The 9063-nt window shown below is 38.1% G+C and overlaps 1 pseudogene; it reads right to left on the reverse strand.

Annotated features, from left to right (window-relative positions):
- Positions 1–415: 415 nt before the first annotated feature.
- On the reverse strand, positions 416–884 carry LOC130020806 (60S ribosomal protein L23a-like; annotated as a pseudogene).
- Positions 885–9063: the final 8179 nt, after the last annotated feature.

Below are 9063 nucleotides of genomic sequence, written 5' to 3' on the forward strand. Positions count from 1 at the left end.
TTAATTTCTTCCAATTATAGGCAAAAAATTGAGCATGCTCATTTGTTTCAAAAGTGTTCTCTTCCCCTGAGCTGTAACACTGTAATGATGTCTTTTATTTTTTTTAACTATAGTAACGGGTTGAGGGTGGGGAAAGAGGAAACCAGAATTAAAACTACTATATCACCAAAAAGATAGTGTAGCTTAGTTGAAACTTGATTAGTAAAGAGATTAAGAGTTGAATTTAACTACATCCTGTCCTGCAATAGGAAAAAAAATCAAACATGAGTTTGATAGGGGGTTGGATTTTAATACCTAAGACAGTGGTGATGTTAAAGGCTGAGGAAATAAAATATTGGGGTTGATATATGTCACATTTGAGATTTTTTTTTATGGTGGAAAAGAAATTGTACTTAGGATTAGCCAGCTGGACTGTTTAGATGATCCCAATTTTGTTGGCAACATCCAAGGCGTCGTCATCAGGAACCAGATGAACATTTGCCTTTTTCTCTCCATCAGGCCTAATCAGGGTGTTGACCTTGGCTACATCAATGTCATAGAGCTTCTTCACAGCCTGTTTAATCTGGTGCTTGTTGGCCTTAAATCCACAATGAACACAAGTGTGTTGTTATCTTCTATTTTCTTCATGGCTGACTCAGTAGTCAAAGGAAACTTGAGGATGGCATAATGGTCAAGCTTGTTTCTCCTGGGGGCGCTCTTCCGAGAGTATTTGGGTTGCCTTCTCAGCCGCAGCGTTTTGTGTCTTCTGAAGGTGGGTGATGTGGGAATCTTTTTCTTTTTCTGGCTGTGGACGCCTTTCAGCACTGCTTTCTTGCCTTCAAAGCTTTGGCTTTGGCTTCAACTTTGGGAGTGGCAGGGGCTTCCTTCTTGGCCTTCAGTGGCATCTTCGTAAAAAGCCACATTTGAGATTCTTATAAAAGAAAACAAAGGTAGAAATACATCTGGATGTATACATTAGCCAAAGTTCAGAGAAACGGGAAAATTAAGTTATAAAGATAAGGTAGGAACATCTGGAAGTAGAAAACAACCTTCAACTAAATATCCTGAAATAAGAGTATGCAATGAAGAGTTCTGAGGAAAAAAAATGTCATCTATTTTGTCAATTTCTATGGCAGAATGGAGTAATAGGAATACTGAGGCTGAAATATTGGATTTGGCAAAATAGAAGTTATTGTTGGAACACTGACAGAGCGTTTCAGTGGTTGTGAAAATGGAAGGTAAAAATGGTCAGCATTTCATCCCATGATATGTTAATCCATATCAACAAGAATATTTGAAAGTGAGTTACCATTGTCTTTTTTCTTCCAGACAGATTTTACACTGTGGTATAAAAACTACGTGGTTGTCAAAGAGATAATTATGCTGTTGCCTTTATGTTATACTCTATACAATCTTGGGGGTGTGTTGCTTATGTGCCCAAGACAGGATTTCAACAATTTATACCTGTAATAATTTCTCTAGCTCCGTTCTCCTTCCCTCCACTCTCATCTCTCACATCTTGACACTTCCATCTTTCACTTCCTTCCTCTATTGTATTATTATTCTATCCTCTCTTCTTTTTTTCCCTCCTGTGATGGAGAGATGTCTTAAAGAATGCTTCGTTTAATAGGATCTAGGTTGGAGTGAATCTTACAACTATGACTCATTACTTAAGCAAGCATTCTCTTCACTTTAGTATGTTTCTATTTCCTTTTTGGGGGAGGGTCTTCATTCATTCTACATCATTCATCCTACATCACTTTGGGTAGGTTACTTTCCCACTTGCATCTCAGTACCTGAATTTTCATGAATAAATACTTGAAGTGAATATGATTTCTAAGGTAAACTTGAACACACTTAAGAATATAGCATTTCTTTACCTTATAATTAACAATTATATCTTCTTATTTGTTTATGATGTTAGTAATTTGGGCTTTCTCTTAGCTAATCTGGCTAAAGAGTTATCAATTTTATACTGAGATTTCTAAGGAATCAATTTTTGTTTTTTTCATATTATTTATCATTTTAAGTGTCATTGATTCTTTTCCCTGCCTTCCGCTAATTTCTACTCTTTTATTTCCTTCTGATTTCATTAGTCTCATATCTCTTGCTTTACAAAGGTGGAGAATCAAGTTTTACTTAAAATAATTTTATCTTTCTAGTATTTCACTGTAGCACTGTCCTCCCATTGTTCATCAATTTGCTCGAGCGGGCCCAGTAACATCTCCGTTGTGAGACTTGTTATTGTGTTTGGCATATCAAATACGTCACGGGTAGCTTGCCAGGCTTTGCCATGCGGGTCAGATACTCTCGGTAGCTTGCCGAGCTTTCCGAGAGGGGCAGAGGAATCAAACCTGGGTTGACCGGGCCGGCCATGTGCAAGGCAACTGCCTTACTGCTGTGCTATCGCTACAGCCCACAATTAATATGATAAATATAACTAAACACTGATTTTGCTGCTCTCCAAAACTTAACATTATATTTTAAACTGTATTAAAATTAAAATACAATCTTTTAGTTTTCTTGAGAATATTATAATTCACATGATATTCAGAATTATAAAGTTGGATTTCCAAGTATTTGAGAATTTTTAAATCATTTTGTTTTATTGTCTTAATTTTAATTACATCGTAGTTTGAGCACATGTTTATATGATTTGTTAATTTTGCATTAAAATAATTTGAAGCTCATAATAATAGATACACATTTCTTTTGAAGAGATTATGAGCACAATTTTTTAAGTATTTAATAAAATTTACCACTGAAATCATCTGGACCTGGAGTTTTCTTCAATAGAGTAGTATATCATACCTTAGAGAATTTCAAGTTTGAGTTAAGTAAATATAACATAGGATTTATCTTTTATGCATCAAGAATGGGCTGGAGCAATAGCACAATGGATAGGGCATTTGCCTTGCATGTGGCTGACCTCAATTCGATTCCTCCATCCCTCTTGGTGAGCCCGGCAAGCTACCAAGAGTATCCTGACCGCACGACAGGGCCTGGTAAGTTCCCCATGGCGTATTCAATATGCCAAAAACAGTAACAACAAGTCTCACAATGAAGACATTACTGGTGCCTGCTCAAGCAAATGAATGAAAAATGGGAGTACAGTGTCAAGAAGAACTGTTTATTTATTTATTTAAATAGAAATAAATTTTATTTTATTTTTATTTTATTATTATTATTTTTTAATTTTTATTGGTCAAATACCATGAGGTATAGTTGTAGACTTACAAAGTTTTGTGCTTGGGTGGTTTCAGTTATAAAATGATCGAATATCCATCCCTCCACCAGTGCCCATTCTCCACCACCAATGATCCCAGTATCCCTCCCAGCCGCCCAACCCCCCATCTCACCCGGCTTCAGTGGCAGGGCATTCCCTTTTGTTCTCTCTCTCCTTTTGGGTGCTCTGGTTTCAAAAGAAGTATTGAGTGGCAATGATGTTCCGTCTATAGTCTACTTTCAGCATGCATCTCCCATCCTGAGAGGATCCGCCCAACACTCTTTACTTGGTGCTCCTTTCTCTATCTGAGCTGCCTTTTCCCCTAGCATGTGCGGCTGGCCTCCAAGTCATGAAGTGAACCTCCTGATACTAATATTGACTATTCTTGGGTGTTAGTCTCCTATTTTGTTACTTTATATTTCCCAGATGAATGCAATCTTTCTATGTTTGTCCCTCTCTTTCTGACTCATTTCACTTGGAATGATACTTTCCATGTAGTACCACTTGTTCATAAATTTCATGACTTCATCTTTTGGGACCGGAGCAATAGCACAGTAGGTAGGGTGTTTGCCTTGCGTGCAGCCAACCCAGGTTTGATTCCTCCACCCCTCTTGGAGAGTCCAACAAGCTATTGAGACTATTTTGCCTGCACAGCAAAGCCTGGCAAGCTACCAATGACATATTCGATTTTACAAAAACTGCAACGACAAGTTTCACAATTTGTTGTGAGACATTACTGGTGCCTGCTCAAGCAAATCGACGAACAATGGGAGGACAGTGCTACAGTGCTACAGTAATTTTAAAAATTGTTCAAATGTATTTTATCCCCCAGATGGTGTCTATCTTTGAGATTTTACCAGATCAGTTTGAGAAAAAAATATATATTTGATTCTTTCCAAAGGTTAATTGTATAAAAGTCAAATAGATGAGAGCCAGAGAGGTAGTGCAGGCATTGAGGTGATTGTTTCAAACGTAGTTGATCTTTGTTTGATCCTCTGCTCATGGTTCCTGCCTATACCCAGGTGCTTCTCTGGAAGCTTCTAACAACACCAAGGATGCTGAGGTAATCTCGAACACTTCAGAGACAGAATAACTTGGAAGGGCCCTACACCTCCGGAGCACGCTGGTACATACCCTCCCTGACTCTGCCCCTACAAGCTCCCTACACCCCCAAAAAACATCAATTAAATCAAAGGAGTAGGGTAGAAGGAATCAGAGAGAACTTGAAGACAGTGGTGGAAGGTTGTTTGCATTCTAGTGGGGAGAGAAGAGTTGAAACATTGATTGCCGGAAGTAAATTACTAACAGACATTACTGACATAAAAATTGGAATCATGCTAAAAAGAAAAAAAAACTTTCCAAACTCGATTCTGTAGGCTCACTCTTATATTCTGTTATAATTGGATATTCGTCTTTATTCTATGTTAAGAGAGAGATCATTCTGTATTTGTCCATCTTCCTTTTCTTTCAGACATTATGAGCCACTCTAGTTCCATCAATGCAGCAGAACATTGCATGAAGTTACATTTTCTTATAACAGTAAAATTCCATTGTGTGCATATACTATAATCTCTTTATCTAATCAACTGTTCTTGAAAATATTTTTTTACACAAACTGACAAAGGGCTAGCATTCAATATATATAATCCTGTATAGACAGTCGGACAGATACAGATACACACTCACACACACACACACTCATTAAAAATAGGGAGAATAGTTGACTTATTTTCCCAAAGAAGACCTGAGAAAGTGCTCTTCATCACTTACAATAAGGGAAGTGTCCCTCAAAACAACAATGAAATATCAGCTCACATCAGTGAGATTAGCAAAACATAGTAGAGACAACCAGTGCAGTTGAGATATGGGGGGAATGAAATTTTCAATCAGTCACTGGGAAAGCCTCGTGACACAATCACAATGAAAAAATGTGTGGAGATTTCTCAAAACATTAAGAACTAAACTTCTATATGACCCACTGATTCCACTTGACATCCATCACAAGATTCCAAAAATGACATTTCAAAAAGATATTTTCACTTTATCTTCATAACAGTGCTTTTCACAACAACCAAAATTTGTAGACAACACAAACGTCCAAGGGGCCAGATCTCTAGTATAAGAACTAAGTTTCTTCCTTTGTGTATGACCAGCCAATACCTGCTTGATCTTGTAGCCACACATGTTTCTCCCACTGCTGAGAGTGATCCAAAACGCACCCCCAAATAACAACTGCAAGAACTACAACAAACTGCCCAAGAAAAGGAGTGGATGAATGAACTGTGATTTATATACAATGTCACTGTCCTGTCACTGTCCTCCCGTTGTTCATGATTTGCTGGAGCGGGCCCAGTAATGACTCCATTGGAAACTTTGTTGTTACTGCGTTTGGCATATTGAATACATCACAGGTAGCTTGCCAGGCTCTGCCCTGCTGGTAAGATACTCTCGGTAGCTTGCCGGGCTCTCCGAGAGGGGCGGAGGAATCGAACTCGGGTCGGCCATGTTAGCTGCGTGTAAGGCAAATGCCCTACAGCTGTGCTATCGCTCCAGCCCATATATACAATGTAATATATATATATATGTATGTGTGTGTGTATACACACATGTCCAGTGTTATCCATTAATTATTTTTATCTATTCCATTCTTAGCAACATGATTGCTGATGAAAGTATATAGTGGTTAATTTGTGGTAAGTCTTTCTGCATATATTAAAATTTGTATAATTATTTCACAGCTGCTGGATGTCCTGTTCTTCACTGGTTATATTTTTATCTATTATATTTTCATATTATTGCAACTGGGAGTTGGATTGTGACTAATGTTTACTGCAGCTATAAATATTAGGCTTATAATTCCTAGGGTATCCTTGTTTGATTTTTATCTAGTATAAAGAATTCAGTTTGAGTAGAACATGATGAAAATAAATATACTCCTGATATCAAAATAGAGAGTGAAACTTGCTGGTGCCAGAATGAGAAAAAAACTTTTAGTCTGATGAGTGAGACTGATGTGATGTCAAAATAATTCACAGTACCTGCATGGATCATATATGTTTATATCTAGACTTTCAATGCCTGAAAAACTACAGATTGTCTTTTTATAATAAAATTTTGTTGATATGGTGGTAAAATTGAGTGATATATAATATTAAATATAATTTTAGACTTTCAGTGTCTCTAAATCTAGACATTGGCATCCACAGATATTTCTCCACTGATAGAACATCTCACACCATATGCAGTGCTAGAGTGTTGAGTACTAGGTTAAGTCTTTGATATACTTCTGTCATCTCTTAAAATATTCGTATGGAAAATGCTCTGACTGTATTTCATAATAATAAATTTTCAATTACTACTAAAACCTAAAAATATTTTTACTGCAAGAACCTGGTAAGTGTTGAAAAATCCTAGAAAGCTGTAAAAGGATTGTAGCTGCCGTGAGTCTCTTTCTTTTATTCGAGTTCACATTCATCCTCCATTGATTTTTAATATACAAATTTATACAAACATAGCACGGCAAAGCCTGGCAAGCTACCTGTGGTGTATTCAATATGCCAAAAACAGTAACAATAATGGGTCTTGTGGAGTTCATGCACAATTCAATCAGCCTAATCAGTGGCTGAATAAATAGCAGTACTCCTACAACCATCTCCGAATGCAACAGCTATGTGTACCTAGGTCGAGAAGTCAACATGACAAATGACCTGGCACCCGAGCTGCGCAGGAGGAAGAGAGCGGCTTGGAACGCCTTCAAGAACATCGAAGAAATAGCTAAGAGGACGAAGAACCTCTGGCTCCGGGCACATCTCTTTGATTCCACTGTTCTTCCTGCATTAACATATGCCTCAGAGACCTGGGCCCTACGCAAACAGGATGAGAACGCTATTTGGTCTCCCAAAGAAGAATAGAAAGAGCTATGCTTGGAATATCACGTTTCACTCAAATGAGAGAAAGAATCCAGAGTTCCGACATCTGTCAACGATCAAGAATCAGGGACGCTGTCTCATTTGCCAAGGTGTCAAAAATCAGATGGGCTGATCACGTAATTTGAAGATGACCAAAAATCAGATGGGCTGATCACGAGATTTGAAGATGACCACTGGACTAGAGCTGTTGCTGACTGGATTCCACGGGATGTCAAAAGACCGCATGGCCGCCCACCTACCCGATGGTCAGACTTCTTCATCAAGATCATGAACGATCAGTTTGAGGCTCTTCATGTTCCCAGAGCAAACAGATGCCATTGGGCTACACTAGCACGTGACAGGGACAAATGGAGACGTTACTGGCATCGGCTCGAGCAAATCGACGACTAACTGGAAGTTAAGTGATTAAGTGACTCCTACAAAAAAATAATAAATAAAAAATAACGGGTCTTATTCCCCTGACCTTGAAAGAACCTCCACTATGGCACCATTGGAAAAGACGAGTAAGGAGAGACTGCTAAAATCTCAGGGCTGAGGCGAAAGGAGACATTACTTGTGCCCACTCGAGTAAATCGATGAATAGCAGGATGACAGTGACATACAAATGTGTTATGTTATTTTTTATTTTTAAAAAGGGATTGCAAATGGTGTACAGGAGCCCCTGGGACCACTCCCAGCAATATGTAATTTGGTCAGCAGTTCAATGCTAAATTCTGAGGATGTGGTACTGTTCACTGATGAATTGGTGGCATTGGTGCCGGGTGTGGAAACATTCAGGTCACCCAACTCATGCTCCATGGAGAGGGGACCACTGTAGATGATACCTGGGGTTCTTGAATTTGAATACAGTGTTAACTAGCCGTGTATTATCACTGGGTCTCTCGAATTTAAGGGTTTTTTTTTTTTTTTGCGGATAGGCAGACCCAGCAGTGCTCAGGGCTTACTCCTTCCTACTCCTCCCTCTGAAATCAGTGATCCATCCTGGTGATTGACCATATGGGGTACCAGGGATGAAATGCAGGTCAGCTGCATGCAACATAAACATCCTACCCACTATTCTATCTCTCCTGCCCCTCACTTCAGCACTCTTAATCAATTTGTGATTTTCTTACTAGCCACAGATGCATGGAACTAGGTTGTGATTTTGCAGTCACCTGCCTCATGTTGGATTTTTGTCTTTATTAGTGTTGTTTTAGATTTTGTGCCAAAGCTCATGGTGTTCAGAGATTACTCCTTACTCTGTGCTCAGAGAACTCTCCTGAGTGATTCATATGCATTGTTTGGAACTGAGCCAGGATCATCCAAGTGCAAGGCATGTGGCTTAAAACTTGTTCTATCTCTCTGGCACTCACAGTAAACATTGATGTGGAATTTGAGCTGCATTTTCATCAGCCCAAGAAAATTTATTAGTTTTCAGTAAATCTGCTTTATCTTACTCTAATGAGAGCATGTGACTATCAAGCACTTTGCATATCAGAGAGGAAATTGTAACCCATGTAATTCATTTGTTACCACTGTAACCCAATTGTAATTCATGTGGGTTTTTCTTTCCGTACTTTCACTTTCTTCAAACATATTATTTAAGGCTGCTTATACTTTATTTACTCCATTGCACAAACTTAATGTGTCATCATTTTTAATTGGCACTTTTCAACTGTAATTCTGGTAGATAAATTGAACATATTCTAACTCCATGAGCATTATTAAACTCAATATTTCACTATTCCAAATGACAAAGGAATAAGGTATAACATTAATTAAAAAATACTGTCTAACAAATTAATGTTACAGTGATGTCCTAAAAAATATCACTGAGTTGGAATTTCCAATATATTATGAAGTTTATATAATCTCTTAAACTGGAAAGTTTTGTTTTTAGCAAAACTATGTGACAGAGTTTATTTATGATATACATTCAAATGTGCAGCT

Source organism: Sorex fumeus, unplaced genomic scaffold (assembly GCF_029834395.1).
Source record: "Sorex fumeus unplaced genomic scaffold, SorFum_2.1 ptg000002l, whole genome shotgun sequence".
Lineage (NCBI taxonomy): Eukaryota > Metazoa > Chordata > Mammalia > Eulipotyphla > Soricidae > Sorex > Sorex fumeus.